Genomic DNA, 15797 nt, shown 5'->3' on the forward strand with positions numbered 1-15797 from the left:
GCCGGCTCTCCACCGCATCGACCTGTCTAGTTGTCTTAGGTCTCCTCATTCTCCGAGAACCTCATGCACATCTGCTTCTTGTCTGCTTCTCCCCGCAGATTACGAGGCCTCTGTCTGTCCTTGGTGTCCCTCATCACCTCCTCGGAGCCTGGGCTGGTGACCCCGCGTAGTAGGTGCTCGATAAAAATGGACTGGATGGTGCAAGGAGATGAAGTGGGTAGCAGTGCAAAGTTCAAAGGCTCGGCTCGCACCTGATCCTCCCAGGGAGGGCTCCCCGAGCCCCAGGAATGGAAAACCCTCCCCTTATACGGGGGGGACTGCCATCCGCCTCACTCTGATCTGCAGAACCGCAACCATGACGGGGGCTTCAAAGCACGTCTGCCAATAGATCAAGCCTCCTCTCAGCCATGACAGCCCCCCACTGCTCACCTCCCCAAATAAACCTGCGTAATGAAGACAGATGGCTCTGGTCAGCGCCGCCGCGCTGGGAGCGGAGCAGAACCTGCAGATGGGGCCGGGGAGGCCCGAGGCCCCACCCCCCACCCCAGAGCAGTGTCTGGGGTGTCACCAGGATGGACACTAGCCTGCACCCCCTCCATCGCCCCCGGGGGCAACGTCTCTATTTGACAAGCCCGGTGAGTCAGGAGATGGGCCCCTTCCAAGGCATCCAGGGACTCGGGAGCCCCCTGGGACATGAGCCCCTCGGCTCCCGCACACCTTGTGCCCGCGGGAGTGGAGGGTGGCTGGCGGGACCCAGGGCCTCCTGTTGGTGAGGCTTTCTGGATGCAGCCTCCTGGAGCCGTCTCTGGGCAGCAGAGGTGCGGCCGCCGGCATTCCCCAGGAGGGTGCAGGCCGCTGGCCGCAGCGGGGACAATGGTAACGAGGGTCCCAAGGGGTGAGCCATGAGCTCCGGGAAGCAGGCGTCCACACACCCTGCACACCGGCAGCTGTTATCACCGCAGCTCACAGGCAGGGAAACTGAGGCCTGGAGGGATGCCTGCGGAATCCAGCACAGGCACGCAGGGCCCGGTAGGAGGGCACCCACGCGGGTGTCTAGGCGCTTCTCCCAGCCTCCCGGGGCACGGAGGAAACGCAGTGAGCAGAGGGCTGCGGGCCTGCGGGCCTGCCTGCGTGCGTGCGTGGAGACAGGCGGGCAGGCGACGCCTGTGTGGTCCGAGGGGGCTTCGTGTGTGTGGTCCGCCACCAGCCCGACGCTGATCATCTGTCCAAAGGCTGCTAACTGCCTGCCCGGTGACCAGTCTGTTTACTTTAGTCCTGTCTGCACCAACTGAACTCAGAGAGCTGTCTCTCTCCAGCTGGACCTCCTCAGGGGGAGAGGGAGCACGGGAGGGAGGGAGGGAGGGATGGGGAGAGGAAAGGAGAGAGAGATGGGGAGGGAGGGGGAGGGGGAGATGGGGAGGGAGGGAGGAGGGGAAGGAGAGGACTTGGAAGAAAGAGAAAGTGACGCGCGCACGTGAAGCTCTACACCGGGTAGGCTGTTAATGGGGTTCCCAAGAAATCAAGACAACCACTGATGGGCCATTTCACCTCCATCCTTTCTCCAACCCCTTCCAACCTCCCTGTGCGAACCTTGAGGGGGGGCCCCCTCCCTACCCCAGCCCCATGCGCATTTGCTCAGAGGGACCAGGGTGATGAATCAGCCCCTCCGTGGAGTGTGGCCGAAGCTTGGTTTGTGTTCCTCACCACTGACGTCAAAAGACGTCTGGTGCAGACGTGTGGTGGTGCGTGTCGGTGATGTGAGCTCGGGTGAAGGCAAAGTGGGTCGTGTTGGAGGTTTGGGCGAGCGTGGGCAGGGTCTGCACCTGGTGTCTGTCCATCCATCGCAGGCAGAGCTTTCAGCCCCTGGCTAGCCTCCCGAGGGTGGGATGAGGAGAGGTCCTCTGGAGGTAAGCATCCCACCTAAACACATGGCGGATTGAATTTATGACGTGCTACCGCCGCTGTGCGGGGTTCCATCCCTTCAATGGCTGGGTTGTAATGACTCCACTCTCAGAATCTTGATATTCAGCTTTAGTTTACATTTCTCCCAATTTCACACTTTCAGTTGATGGTTTTCTCCTCTTTACTATGTATTTCCTACGAATCATCTCAATATGATATGCAATGAAGAGGGATGGAAACGAGAGAGAGAGAGAGAGAGAGAGAGAGAGAGAAGAAAGGTCTAGAAGGCCTGGTTTCAATGGATGTCAGGCTAGCACTTTGTATTAAGACTTGAACAGTCTGTAAGAAAACGATCCAGTGTCATGCCTAGAGAAGTTTCGTTCTGAAGAACGCTCTATTTTTTGAACCAAAAGGAATGTTGGTGATGATTTAGCTGAATCCCGCTCACTCGCGGCCCCGTCCTGTGGTTTACACAAAAGCAGAGCCCCTGCCTCAGGACAAACCAGTCTTCTGACCTACATCACTGTTTCCAAGTCAAGGAAATTATTAAATACACAACCTGGAGATAAACAGATAACTTCATTAGGTGGCTTGTTTTACAAAAGAGCATCGGGCACTTTTTTTTTCAACCGAGGTAAAATCCACCTAACAGACAATTCACCACTTTAAAGCAAGCGATTCAGTAGCATTTAGTACATTCACGATGCCGTACGATCACCACCTCTATCTAGTTGCAGACTATTTTCATCACTCCAAAAGCACACCCCAGACCCATTCAGCAGTTTCTCCCCGTTCCCCCTGCCCCCAGCCCGGGGCACCCATAATCTGCCTTCTGTCTCTATGGATTTGCCTAGAAAATCAGGTATTTCTTACTCACCAAAAGCGCTAACTGAAAATGGCTTAGCTGTTTTAAAATTATTATTATTATTATGGAAAAAACTCATACTCATGTAGAAAATTTAATTATTACAAAAAATATAAGAGACATTTAAAAGAATGCCCCCTCCCAATTTCTCACCCTGAGTCACTAAAGGCAACGTTTGGTGCCCCCTATCCCCCCACCCCGCCCAGACATCTCTCTGTAAAAACACTCCCATAACACACCCTTTTAAAAGCTAGTGGAATCACATTGGATGGCTAGTTGGCAACCTGATTTTTTTTCAACCTAACAATATATGTCACGGACATATTTTCATGTCAACACACACAGTTCTTGATCATTTTCGTCTGCCCAAGGCTCCTTCCTGCAGACCTACAAGTTGCTTTAACCAGCCCCCCCTCGGCCTGGGTGATTAGGCGTTAGCATCTAGTTTTCATTCAAAAGGATTGACTTTCTGGGCTGTTAATTGATTGGATTTAGGGGCCTTGCTCTCAGGCGGGAGGGATTGAGGAAGGATTTAAAGAATTCTATAGAGGAATTCAGGACTCACTGACACCACCGATGAGACCCCAGAGGCATGCAGACACACCACCCCCTTGGTGCATGTTTGCAGATGTGGGTGAGGAGTGGATGCAAGCAGAAATGACCCACTGTTAGAAGGAGCTACCCAAGGACAGGTGACCCATTAGCAAGTCCACCTAAGGAGGAGGCGTGTGCGGGCCAGCCACTCGGGCCCAGCGCGGTTGGGCGGGGTGGGGAGTGGGGCGGCCACTGCTCGGGAGGGAGCAGTTTCTGCTGCGGGGAGGCGGGCATGGTGGCTGTTCTGGGGAGATAGCAGCGCCGGGATGAGGGCGGGGACGGTCAGGCTGGCATCGCTTCTGGGATGCTGGCTGGGAGATGCCGGTTGGCGTGTGCCTGTTTGTGTTTGTGTGTATTTGTGCGTGTGTCGGCCAGAGAGGAAAGAGAAATTCCCCTCAAAGGGCGGGATATGTCAGTTTTCCAAAATCCTCTGGAGAATCTGGTAACTCAAGTCTACATTTTGCCTTCATGATGTAAATGGTTGCACATGGAGATTTTTTTTTTAAGCCAATCATCTTGTCAGAGTTATCTCAGATATGTGCTTTCTCTCTCCACCTCTTCGAATGTTCTGAGGCCCAAGCAGTCTCTGCTTCTCCAGGGAGGCCTCCCGGGCCACCTGGGTGAATCCTGCGTGCGCTCCTGTCCCCGTAGCTCACACATACAGCCTTGAGATGCCTTCCAGTCCTGTGGTTTCTCCTTTCCCTCCATATTCCTGTCTCTCCAGTTACACCGCAAGCTCCGAGGGCGGGGATCTCTTAGGACTTTGGCCCTGGTCCTTGGCACATGTGTGAGCCCCGTACCATGTTTGATGGGCACTCGCGCTACGGCTGCAGACCCCTCAGAATCGCCACGTGCATGCTGGCAAGGCCCCTCCCACTCGGGTTTCTGAGGACACTTCGGTTCAGAGGGGTGAATACAATTATTCACGTATTCGGGGAGGCGGGCAGGCCTGAGGGTGAGGGAAGTGACACCCTCGCCTCAGGCACAAAATTGAAGGGGTTGCTGAAGAAACAGTCGCCAAGTACACTCTAGTCCCGCCCGGCGGCTGACGTATCTTGTCCGAGGTCAATGGCGGTGCAACCGGGACGCACACCAGGTTTCTGGTGACCAGAGGTTTTCTGTTAAGCAGTCGGCCCTGAAGGGTACCTGCCATCTGGACCCCTGAATCTCTCTGTTACATAGTGTTGGTCTGCCTGGGCTCCTCGGGTTCTCGGTGGGGCAGATGGGGAGGGATGAACTAGGGTGAGGTGCCGTAGCACCCAAGAGGCGGCACAGAGAAGGTGCTTAATAATTCTGCTTGTTCAGTCTTCTCCCTTCTGGACCTCCGGCCTGTCCCGAGCCTTCACAAGATGTTTGAGCTTAGCGATGCACTTAAAACTTCCTGGCGTCGCATTTCTGTCAATGCAGGGTATTGTCACACCAGGCACAGCAATGCTTCCATCTGAGACTCAGATATGAAACTCCTGGAACAGAGTTTTACGGAGGAGAGTCACGTATTTCATGCAAAATGCACACTTTGCCATACGCTTCCCCACGATGCTGATGACAAAACGTCCTCCTCTTTTTACTCAATGTGTCATATTTTTAAATAAAATGTTCCCCAAGCCCAGACCCTCAGAATCTGGAAAAGGGAAAGTTTATAGGATACATGGGAAGGGTCATTTATAAATTGATTTCACTGTTGACCAAATAGTTTTGCCTTTTTTTTTTTTAATGAAATAACATTCTTAAACCAAGGCTCACCCTCCCACCCCCCAGGTGGAGCTCTGTTTTGCTAAGATACAGGCTTGCAGGACCCAGGCAGGCTGGCGGTAGTCCCGGCCCCGAGAGGCTATTAGCCTGCCGGCTTTAATTAAACTGATTGACCAATTCAGTAAAACAACAACAACCGTGTAATTATTTGGTGGAATTGGGCATTTTTCGAGCTGAATTTATCTACCATCACGATGGATGGGGAAGGAAGCAGGCTGTGACAGGGAAGGGTGGGCCGGAGACCTGCTCCATCCCATCCCCCCCGCTGCCTGGCTTGAGCTTCTGGGAGCCTCGGCCTCCCCCTTCCAGAAGTTTCTGATCAGATGGGCAGCCTCCTCCTTCCAGAAGGTTCCCAACAGATGGGCGGGACATGCACTGCGTTTGGCTCAGGACCTGCTACCAGAGGGTATCAATGTCCCCTCTGCCCTCATCTTCCTCACCGCCACCCCCCACCCCACCCCCCCACCAAAAGATACTGTGCTGAGAGGCAAAGTCATCTCAGAGGTCAGGGGAGAAGCCGCCTGTCCTAAGGTTGGTTGGGGCTGGGGAGTTTTTGTTGGACTTTGATGCATGGGGGGAGGCTAATTGAAACATCCCTTTTGAAAAAGTGTTATTTAATATCATTCACTGATCACCTAGTGTATGCAAAGGCCTCCACTAAGCTACTCCAGGAAACCCTAAAACCAATCCGATCCAGTCCCACGGAGGTAACAGACCAGACGGGACCCCAGCTAGTCCTGAAGGAGGAATGGGAGCCGGCGGTGCCGGCCCGCCTCTCCATTAGGCTGTGGTCTCACTTAAAAGGATGCTTAAACCTGACTTTTCATCTTTCCTAAGAAAGGATTTATAGAAGTGGTTTACAAACATAGCATGCATTTATCGTAGAATATCTGGAAAATACACAACGGCACAAAAGGGGATTTAAAAACAAAAAACACAAAAATGCCACCACTGAGGGAGAACCGCTTTTCACATTTGGGGGTTTTGGTGTGCAAGTTACACACACATTCCTCCCCCCACCCCACGTGGAGCAGTGCCTGGTGTGGAACCAGCCCCCAGGTAGCATTAGCTATCGTTATTAGCGTTATTTATTTTCTCTCGTCCTCAGAAAAACAGGATGGAATTGTGCGTGCGCTGTTTTTGCAAATTTCATTCTCTCTCCGATTGCTCGAGCATTTCCCTTGCCCTTCAGTATTTTTCTACAATATACTTTTTCGTGGCTGGAGAGTGGAAAACTGCTTTAAACCCTCAGCCCTCCGCAGTGCCCCCCCCCCCACTGCAGAGGGTGGGAACGCCACCTTGTAGCTATGCTTCCCCAGGAAGCAGGGTGGAGATGCGCCGCGGCACTTCGGGGCCTTGAGGGCTTGGGCTTGGGGTTCAGGGCTCCACGGGCTTGGGGGAGGCTGACATATTTTGGCGGGGTCGGCATACATCTTTGCCACTTTGTGGACTCAGTTCCTTATCCTAAGCTCACATGTCCTGCACGGATGCCACCCAGGAGAGGGGAGGAAGGAGAGTGAAGCTGCTAGGGCTTGGATCCGCCCGTTTTGTGACTCTGCCTGTTTTGCCGGGTGGGGCGGGGGGACAGCAAAGACACTTCGGAGGCCACCTCCCCTCTCCAAATGGGATGGTCGCAGCCCCAGGCCAGGGGTGCCGAGTTCCAGGGGAGCAAGCGGCACTTCCTGCCCAGGCTGCTCCACCACTGGAGAAAGAGCAGACGGCTTGGGACCCAACACGGTCCCCAAGTAAAGGAACGGAAATCGAATTTCAGTTCACGCGTGTGTTGTGGCTCAAAAGGGTGGATAGTTTAACTCCACCACCAATAAGAACACTTAACACTTGCTCTGAGGCAGGCAGTGTTCTAAAGGCTCTCAGGGAAACTCATTGCATTTTGCACCCCTCCTTTGAGGAAGGTACAACACCAGCTCTTTGCAGCCAGAAGGCTGCATATCTCCCAGGTTGCACGTAATTCCTTCCCATCCCCAGAAGCCCATCTTGTTTCCTTTGGTTGAAAAAAACCCCAGTATTTGCAATACTTGCGGTATTACTCTCTTGTCCCTTCTTATTACAAAAACAGTAAACGTTTGTCACCCAAGCTTCAAGCATCACAATGAGAAATGACTTAGAATGAAGGTCCTGCATCCACCCAGATAAGAACTGCTGCCATTGACCAGCAGACTCCGTTCCAAGGAGCTATCAAGTCAGAATTACGATTTCTTTCCCGAAGTGGGGCATTTCTATCTCGTCTGCCAGGAGCTGGCCTTTCTCACACCCACTGCTCTTGCTGGCCTGTGGTGCTGTCCGATTGTGAGTGGATTTTAATGAAACTGGAGGGCTCGGGGCGGGGGCTGCCCAGCAAGAGCTGATGCCTTTTAATGGAGGAGTTCGTGCCCTGGTTTCTGGTTTTCTACGACTTTGAATCTGGCCACTCCTGGCTCTGGCATCCCCAGCTGAGCTCTGAATCCCCGGGGGGTTCAGTAAGTGGGGGGCTCTAATAACAGAGCCTGCTCCCAGGAGCTGGGGGTCCACGCCTGCGACGGAGCAAGTCCACATAGGACACTATTAGCACAGATCCTGTGTCCCTGTTCCCTCCCCACGGAGGGTTCCCAGAGCCAAGTGTTAGGAAATGTCGGGGATTCCAAGATGATCTTTCGGGTGAGCAAGCTCAGCTTCTGTGGGTCCCCTTCGTGAGCTGCTGCCTTTTCTCTTTCCAACCTGAACCGCAAACAGCGCCCTTCTCCGTTTTCCAACCTTTCCACCGACAGCACCGGACACGATGGGATTATCTGTCATTTTAACTCTTTTTCTTAGGAATTTCTCCCCTCTACTTTTAATTAAAATTTTAATATCACACGCGCAGATCGTAAGTTGAATCGAGGTTCATTTTGACCACCTTCCTACTGCGTTCTTTTTATTCCAAAGGGAAATGGGCGATGGCCATGCTGCCGGGACCGGGTGGGTCAGTCCCAGTGGCAGAGGCGGGGGCCTCGGGGCTCCCCCGCCCCGCGGAGCAGAAAGGCGCCGGGGACTGGTCTCCGCGCGGGGGGCGCGCCAGGCTGTGCGGGGCCGGGGGCGCCGACCTTCCCCTGCACCTGCCAGCCGGACCCCGACTCCGGCCAAACAGCCGGCGCCACCGGCGCGAGGAGGCGGGTGCGGAGAGAGGACGGCCTGCGCCTTGCTTCCCGGGCAGCGGCTGGGATGCGCGGTTGGGAGCGGGGCTCGGGGAGCGGAGCAAGCCCGGGACCTGAAGGGACAGAGAAGTGTGGGGCAGGCGCTGGAGGGCACAGCAGGGAGTGAGGAGACGGGAGGGCGCGCTGGAGAAGGCCAGAGGACGGTGGCCAGGGGCGTGCGGAGAGAGTCCAAAGAGAGTGTCTCGGCGCAGGGGAGCGCAGGGTGGGGAGTCTCAGGGGAGAGGGGCGGGGGAGACAGGGGCTGGCAGAAATGCGGAGGGGGAAGCGGGGCAACGAGCGAGCGGAGCGGGAACCCCAGCTGAGCCGGGAAGGAGCCGGCGTTGGGGCAGCTGCTCCCGGGAGGCTAATGCGCTCGGCGGCTCAGCGGTTGCAGCCGGAGTGCGATCCTGCATCCACTCAAGAGTACCAATCCCTGGCCCCTTTTCGACATCACCCCAGTCAGTCCCCAGACCTCCAAGTCACAGGTGAGGAAACTGAGGCCGGAAGCCGCTGAGCAGGAAGTCCAAGGCCAGGGCCAGGCTCTTTCAAGGTTGTTGAGTTGAAAGGATGAGCCCTGGAGCCCGAAGCCTTCACCACGGGACACCAGGCTCACACCAAAAAACGACAGCAGCAACTTGGAGTAGGCACCCTAAATGCCCAGAACCCTGCGTTTTTTATCCTATCAGATTTTCAAGGAATCCTATGAAGTACTGTTAGTCTCCCCATTTTACAGAGGGGGAAACTGAGGCTCCACCTGGAGGACATCCCTCTCTCGTTCTTGGAGCATCTACATCTCCTCGGGTGCTTCTTGCAGAGCCCAGGTTTCTCCTGCTGTATCTCCCATCTGCCATCTGGGTCGGGGCAAGGCACATGGGCTGAGTTCTGGTTGGGCAACTTCTGTGAAACAGTGAAACTGGCAGCCCTGGGTGCCCAGGTCTCAGGGCCAGCCCCACCTCCCTGGGGACCTTGCTGTACCCCAGAGTTTCTGCACCTGAGGCCTCCCAGCCTTGCCCCTTAAACTCCTACAAAGCAGTGCAGCCAGCCCTTCAAAGATGGGCTTCAGGGAGAGGAAACCATCTTCTCTGCTTATAAGAGCCATCTCCTGCTCCCCTTGCTGATGGACTTGACTAGCAGTTTTTAAGCAACACCTGGGGGCTTCCCTGGTGGCGCAGTGGTTAAGACTCCCCCTGCCAATGCAGGGGACACAGGTTCAAGCCCTTGTCCGGGAAGATCCCACGTGCAGTGGAGCAACTAAGCCCGTGCGCCACAACTACTGAGCCCGCGTGCCACAACTACTGAAGCCCATGCACCTAGAGCCCGTGCTCTGCAACAACAGAAGCCTCCTCAATGAGAAGCCTGCACACCGCAAGGAAGAGTAGTCCCCGCTCGCCGCACCTAGGGAGAGCCCGCGCGCAGCAATGAAGACCCAATGCAACCAAATAAATAAATAAATAATAAATAAATAAATAACGTTTAAACAACACCCGGATGCCAAATGAGCCTGATGTGTGTTAATTAGTTCTTGGCCAAGTCAAAGCACCTTGGGAAGAACCCAACACAAGAAGGCCTCGAGTGGATGACATCCGTATTATGCAGTTCAACAGGCCACAGAACCTGAATTCCCTGAATTCTCACTGGCCTGCCCGAGGGGGTGTGGCATGTTAGCTTCTGTGAGATTCCCAGGTACCAACATCAGGCCCTTTCATCTCCAGCGTGACTGGGAATCTATCAGAAGGCTTTTTAGGACTTCCCTTGGCCAGAATCGGGCTGAGGTTGGGACCCTTCAACATTACAAGGAGCTGTCCCAGGTTCCCATGAATATTCAGAAGAAACAAATGCAGTCAAAGGTGTTTCCCTTGAAATGCAGAGGAAGTGCAGCAAAAGTGAGACTTCAGTGCTCAGTTTTTCTTTAAGATGTGGTTAATTATCATCAGCCTGGGCTACTGGAATGTCCTCATGAGCACAGTATCTTTTCATCAGGAGCTTGCTGAGTGATGGGGGGCTTTCCTTCTCTCCTGGTTATTCCTGCTGTGTAACACAGTACCCAAAACTCAGTGGCTAAAACAGCCGTATTCTTTTGCTCACAACCTCGTGGGTGAGGAATTCAGGAAGGGCCCAGCTGGCTGGGTCTCACTGGGGATCTCTCTTTTGATTGTGGTCAGATGTTGGCTTGGACCTGCAAGAGGGCACACTTTTATAGCTGCCAGTCGATACTTGCTGCCTACCGGGAGCTCAGCTGGGCTTTGTGGATGGGCACCCCAGCACATGGCTCCTCCAGCAGGGGGTCTCTGTGCTGTCGGATGTCTAACGGACAAGAGCTGCCTAGTGTGTCATGCCCCTGAGTTTCTTTGCCTGGGGCCTCTCTGGATTTTGCTGCCTGCATGGGTATCATGTGCGTGCACACACACACACACACACACACACGGCACCAGCAGCCTTTGATAAGTATCCCATTGTCTCTGCCAGGGTGATGGATAATTCACCTACACTGGCTCCTAGAGTTTTCCCGGCACAGCAGGGTTGAGCTCAGTGGCCCATTGGTGCTAAGTGACCCAGTGACCCACCCTTTACAGGCTGCCCTCTGCCCACCTTTTCCTACCCCGCTCATCCACTGATATTTCCTGGGACTGTCAGCTAAACAAACTTCTTCACTTGAATGCTGTCTCTGCATTTCTTGGGAAGGAACCCAAATGAAAACAGTCCCCAAGAAGTCTGGCTGCTTCTTTGAGGCACAGAGACCTCCCCAGACCAGCCGTCCATGTAAGATGCTCCCAAGAAGTAAACAAAAGTGAAGGACCTGCAGACTCATGGTGACTTTCGCAATCAGGGCCACCCCACACAAGGCCCAGGGAACATCCTAGAAGCAGCCTCCCTGGACACTGCCCAACACCAAGTCCCTGGATTGGGAGGGTTTGGGTCTTAGCAAAATGAGACCCCACCCCCACTGTCACCCAGAGCTGCAGGCAGGGATTTTGTGAGAAGGAACTTTGGCTGGTGGTTGTAGAGGGTCCCGATGGGGAAGACCCTGCATGGGAGGCAGCGGTTTGTCTCGCGTCCTGTGGGTGATGGTGCGCTTGCTCAGCCTGACTGGTCACCATGACGAACTGGTCTAAATCTCCTGCAAATTCCTGAGCCAGTCTCTGAGTCTGGGCACTGTCAGAGGACATGTCAACAATGGGCTCTCCCATCCTGCTGATGGCAGGTTCATATTCTTGGTCTTGGCTTCCCTGGGCATGTATGCAACTTGCTCAGTGGCATAGAGCAAGTTGTGGGGTGAAGGCTGTGCTGGGTAGGATCCTGTGCTCGTGGTCCACGTAGGGGAAGGGAATTTACTGTATTGCCAAGCTCAATAACCAACCATGAAGATGTAAAACCAGGCTCAGGAAGAAAGAATAAAAAACTAAGAAAGTACTAGAGGCCTTTTGTGGAACAGGAACTATTGGATGGTCTCCATACGTCACCACTGCTGGGTGCTCTTGTATTGTTTTAAATATGGATGCATATAGCTCTTACTATTATAATATTTATATACGAGTCTGTGTAATCTTCATAACAGTACTGTGAGGTCAATAATTGTATCATCCCTGTAGTTTAGACAAGGAAACGGAGGCCCAGGAGGGTTTAAAATGACTTGCCTGTGGTTAGTGGCAACCAAAGTAAGAGGCAGCCGAGTTAAGAGTTAAGCTGAAGTAGTTAGTTTTGGGGATATTATTGCTTTTTCCATTAAAATAAAAGGCCCAAAGATGGGGGAATCTGGCTATTAGCTCCCTGAAGGTCTTGAGAAGTCTTTCTTATCCACTTTGCAAGCTTCTTTTTCTGAGGTCTCAGGGTCCAGAAAGGCTGCTGGAGCTCCATTCATTGCCTCCACATTCCAGGAAGAAAGAAGAGTGGTGGTAATGGGAGGAGGAAGACAAAAAGCTGCCCTCTCAACTGAGTCAACACTTTAAGATATTTTCTTGGAAGTCCTACACAATAGCTTTTGCTTACCTCTCAACAACAATAATAAGTAGAATAAGAATATAAATATAATAATAATAAATAGAAATCCTTGTGCCAACTTTCCTCTTTCTGGGCTCAGGTAGTAAGAACCATGTGAAATTATCATAAAATCAGCCATATCCTGGTTAACGCTTGAATTCCTATATTTAAAAATGCCGTAGGTAACTCGTTATGAAAACAGCCCTCATTATGCAGGTACGAAACACAATTACTGGGATGCTGGTGGGTTTAGTTAAATAATTAGAGTGAGCTGCTAAAGACCTTCTGGTTGTTTCTGTATTTAGATTAAATCGGCATTACTGATTCTCCGTGGCCAGGCTTGCTTTCAAGTTCTTATTGGTGTAATTAAGTGAGGCACTTTGCAAAGAAGACGCCCCCTGTTTACTTTTACACTCCAGGAGAGCCAGCAATTACCTTCTCCAGCCCTGGGAGGGTGTGAGAAGACACAGCCCCTGCTCTCAGCTGGTCTGACAGGCGTGCCGTTTCGTTTCATGAATGCAGAACCCAGCACACCATCAAACGCAAATTGAAGCACCAGATCATTTCAAGTAGATGTCTGGAGTTTGTTTGTTTGTTTGTTTTTCCATTGGGACAACTTCACCAGTGTCCCTGAGATCGTCGGGACTTGGAGATGGGTGGGTGCTGGGACTGCTTGGCACCAAATTCGTCATCCTGGGCAAGGTGGCTTGCCCTTTCTGGACCTCAGTTTCCTCCCCTGTAAAGTGGGGATAATCACAGTTCATGAGCAAGAGGTGTTTCCCCCACCACTGGATTTTGATTAACCGTAAAGCTGTGCAAAAAGCAAAGGGCAGAACAGAGAAGCCAGAATCACTGAGGAACAAGCAGCTTTCCCTCCCCCGCAAATATTCCCCCCATCCGTGCATTTCTTCTTTCCCATTTTGACCCACCTCCCCTCCCCCAGGGGGCTCCTTCCTGGCAGGGTTATCAAGAGTCAATTGATAGTGTTTGACAAAAAGGTTTTGAATGGCAAAATATACCACTGAAGATACTTACGTTCTTCAATGTGTATGACGGTATTCTGTATCACTATATAGAATATATATATTAAAAAAGAGTCTGTTGAGAGAGATACCCCCTCTCCTGGGCATTTCTGTGTGTTCCCAGATGCGTCCAGTGAACAATGGGGCAGGAGGACATCACTGCGCACCCGCCTGCTGCGTGCAGAGGCTCAAATCCTGATGAAAAGCCTTTAAAGATCGAGAGTCTGGGTGTCGTAGGAGTTTCAGAGAAGGTATTGGAGAGGCTTGTCAGTGCCTCTCCATCAGCTTCCCCTGGGGTTTTTAAATTTGATTTCCTTGGCTGCAAATTCAGCTCTTGCCTTAACCGCAAGCTCATGAAATATTAACAATTTCCCCACTGGAAATTGCGTGTGTGTATGTGTGTGTGCATATGTGAAACCATAATTTTCTTCTAGAAAACGCTAAGAATTCTGGGGTGGCACAGTCTGGGGATGCTGTTGCCATGTGCCAGGACCCTTATCTTGTGGAATCGTCATGATACCCTATCAGGTTGGGATTGTTTTGTTCCCATTACAGAGATGAGGAAACCGAGGTCAGACAGGAGCCCTGAGGCTCACCGGGGTCTCACAGGGGGTCAGGGTGGAGTCAGACCCAGCTTCAGGGCTCCTGCTGCCCCACAGGGTGGGTGTTCCACCCAGAAGGATAGTGCCCGGCCCTGATTCTGGAACTTTCCCCAGTGGTTCTTCCCTGTCGGGGAGAGTCTGCACCTTTCTCAGTATCAAGAGGATGGGCCCAGGCTCTCCACGGTTCCCTGGCCACCCCCAGAGCCCACGGCCACCCATCTGTCAGCACCAGCCAGCTCAGGCCGCTTGCGCTCCTTGGCAATGTGCCAACCTGCTCCCACCCTGTTCCTTTCTGGCACCAGGAGACTCAGGGCCGTCCCTGGCTCTTTGCTTCTGTCAGCAGCCATGGGGGCCAGGCCGGCTCTGGGGGCCCATCATCGCTGCTCTCCCCGGCACGGGGCAGCATCTTCTCCCGGCACCTCTGGGCCTGGGTGTGCCGTGCTCCTGTTCTCCATCAGATCCACAGGCTGGAAGGAACTGCCAAGGCCGAGGGGGTCATCGTCGCTAGGGTAGGAAGGGTCACTCGTGATGTTTCTAAGAGGATTTCAGGGTTTTTTCTGTGGGTGACCCCCGTGATAGCCTCTCCTGTTTTCATCGTTTTTTTTTTTTTTTTGCGGTACACGGGCCTCTCACTGTCGTGGCCTCTCCCCGTTGCGGAGCACAGGCTCCGGACGCGCAGGCTCAGCGGCCATGGCTCACGGGCCCAGCCGCTCCACGGCATGTGGGATCTTCCCAGACCGGGGCACGAACCCGTGTCCCCTGCATCGGCAGGCGGACTCTCAACCACTGCGCCACCAGGGAAGCCCTTTCATCGTTTTTGATGTCTGGTTAGATTTCCTTTCCTTCTAAGATCCGTCCCAGCCAGGGTGTGAATCCCAGTTCTGCCACTTACTACTGTGTGACCTTGGGCAAGTGACTCAGCCTCTCTGGGTTTCATTTTCCTCATCTGTAAAATGAGACCAATCATCACGCCTGCCTCATGGGATTGTTGTGGGAACAGTGTTGGTTAGTGCACACAGGCTTAGAGCTGTCCCCGGTACCCAGCACCGAATGTTTGCCGCTGCTTCTTTCTTTGTCTTTAGTACGTATTCAGCATTCAAGAGACCCCAGTGTCTCTTTGCAAATAAATGATGCAGTAGCTTCACAACCCTTGTGGCTCCTAGGGTTCAAGTTGAGGGGACCCTAGATAGAGCCCCCTTTAAAAAAGTATGTTCTATGGAAACCTGGCCGCTGCTACTTCATTATGCAGCGCTCTGATGTAGGGAAATGGCACCAAAGAAAATCAAATCGTATTTTTCAACCAGAAAACTTAAATACCAGTCATTAATGGAAACATGGGAATTTTCTGGCATTAAAATACTGTTGCTCAAAATAAACCAGAGAATATAAATTCCAAGGAGTTCCGTTGAGTTGGGGTTCCAGCAGAGTCTTTGGAAGCCTGGTTGCCGGGGTCACCAGACTCAGCTGAGCCCTTGGGACTCAAATGGCTCCCCGGTTTTGACCAAGATGCTTTCCCATGACCCCCCCGCAGGAGAATAATCCCGCTGGCTGTGGTCCTCCAGTCACCTCCCTGAGGAATGAATATTTAAGCAAAGTTGAGATTCTCCTAGCAAGACAGAATATGGGGGAATCGCATCTGGTATACATAGATAGATAGATAGATAGATAGATAGATAGATATGTGGATGGATGGATGGATGGATGGATGGACGGATGGATCGATGGATACATACATGGATAGATACATGGGTGGATGGATGGATGGATAGATGGATGACGGATGGATACACACGTACATAGACACACACAAACATCTGGGTAATTTGAGCCTGAATTTACTGGTATCCAGGAAAAGCGTGGTTGTTGGGCTCTCTTCTCCCTTCACGTGTCCAAAGAAATTCCTTTTTCTGGT

At 52.7% G+C, this 15797-nt stretch overlaps 1 long non-coding RNA gene across 2 annotated transcripts in view; it reads left to right on the plus strand.

Moving 5' to 3' along the window:
• Nucleotides 1-15797, plus strand: part of LOC309794453 — a 449561-nt gene that overhangs the window by 194467 nt on the left and 239297 nt on the right. For both annotated transcript variants that reach the window (XR_014292049.1, XR_014292050.1), the window contains exon 2: nt 99-635. This is a non-coding gene — a long non-coding RNA (uncharacterized lncRNA). The remainder of the gene's footprint in view (nt 1-98; nt 636-15797) is intronic.

This window comes from Mesoplodon mirus (genome assembly GCF_964341445.2).
Source record: "Mesoplodon mirus genome assembly, chromosome: 19".
NCBI lineage: Eukaryota > Metazoa > Chordata > Mammalia > Artiodactyla > Ziphiidae > Mesoplodon > Mesoplodon mirus.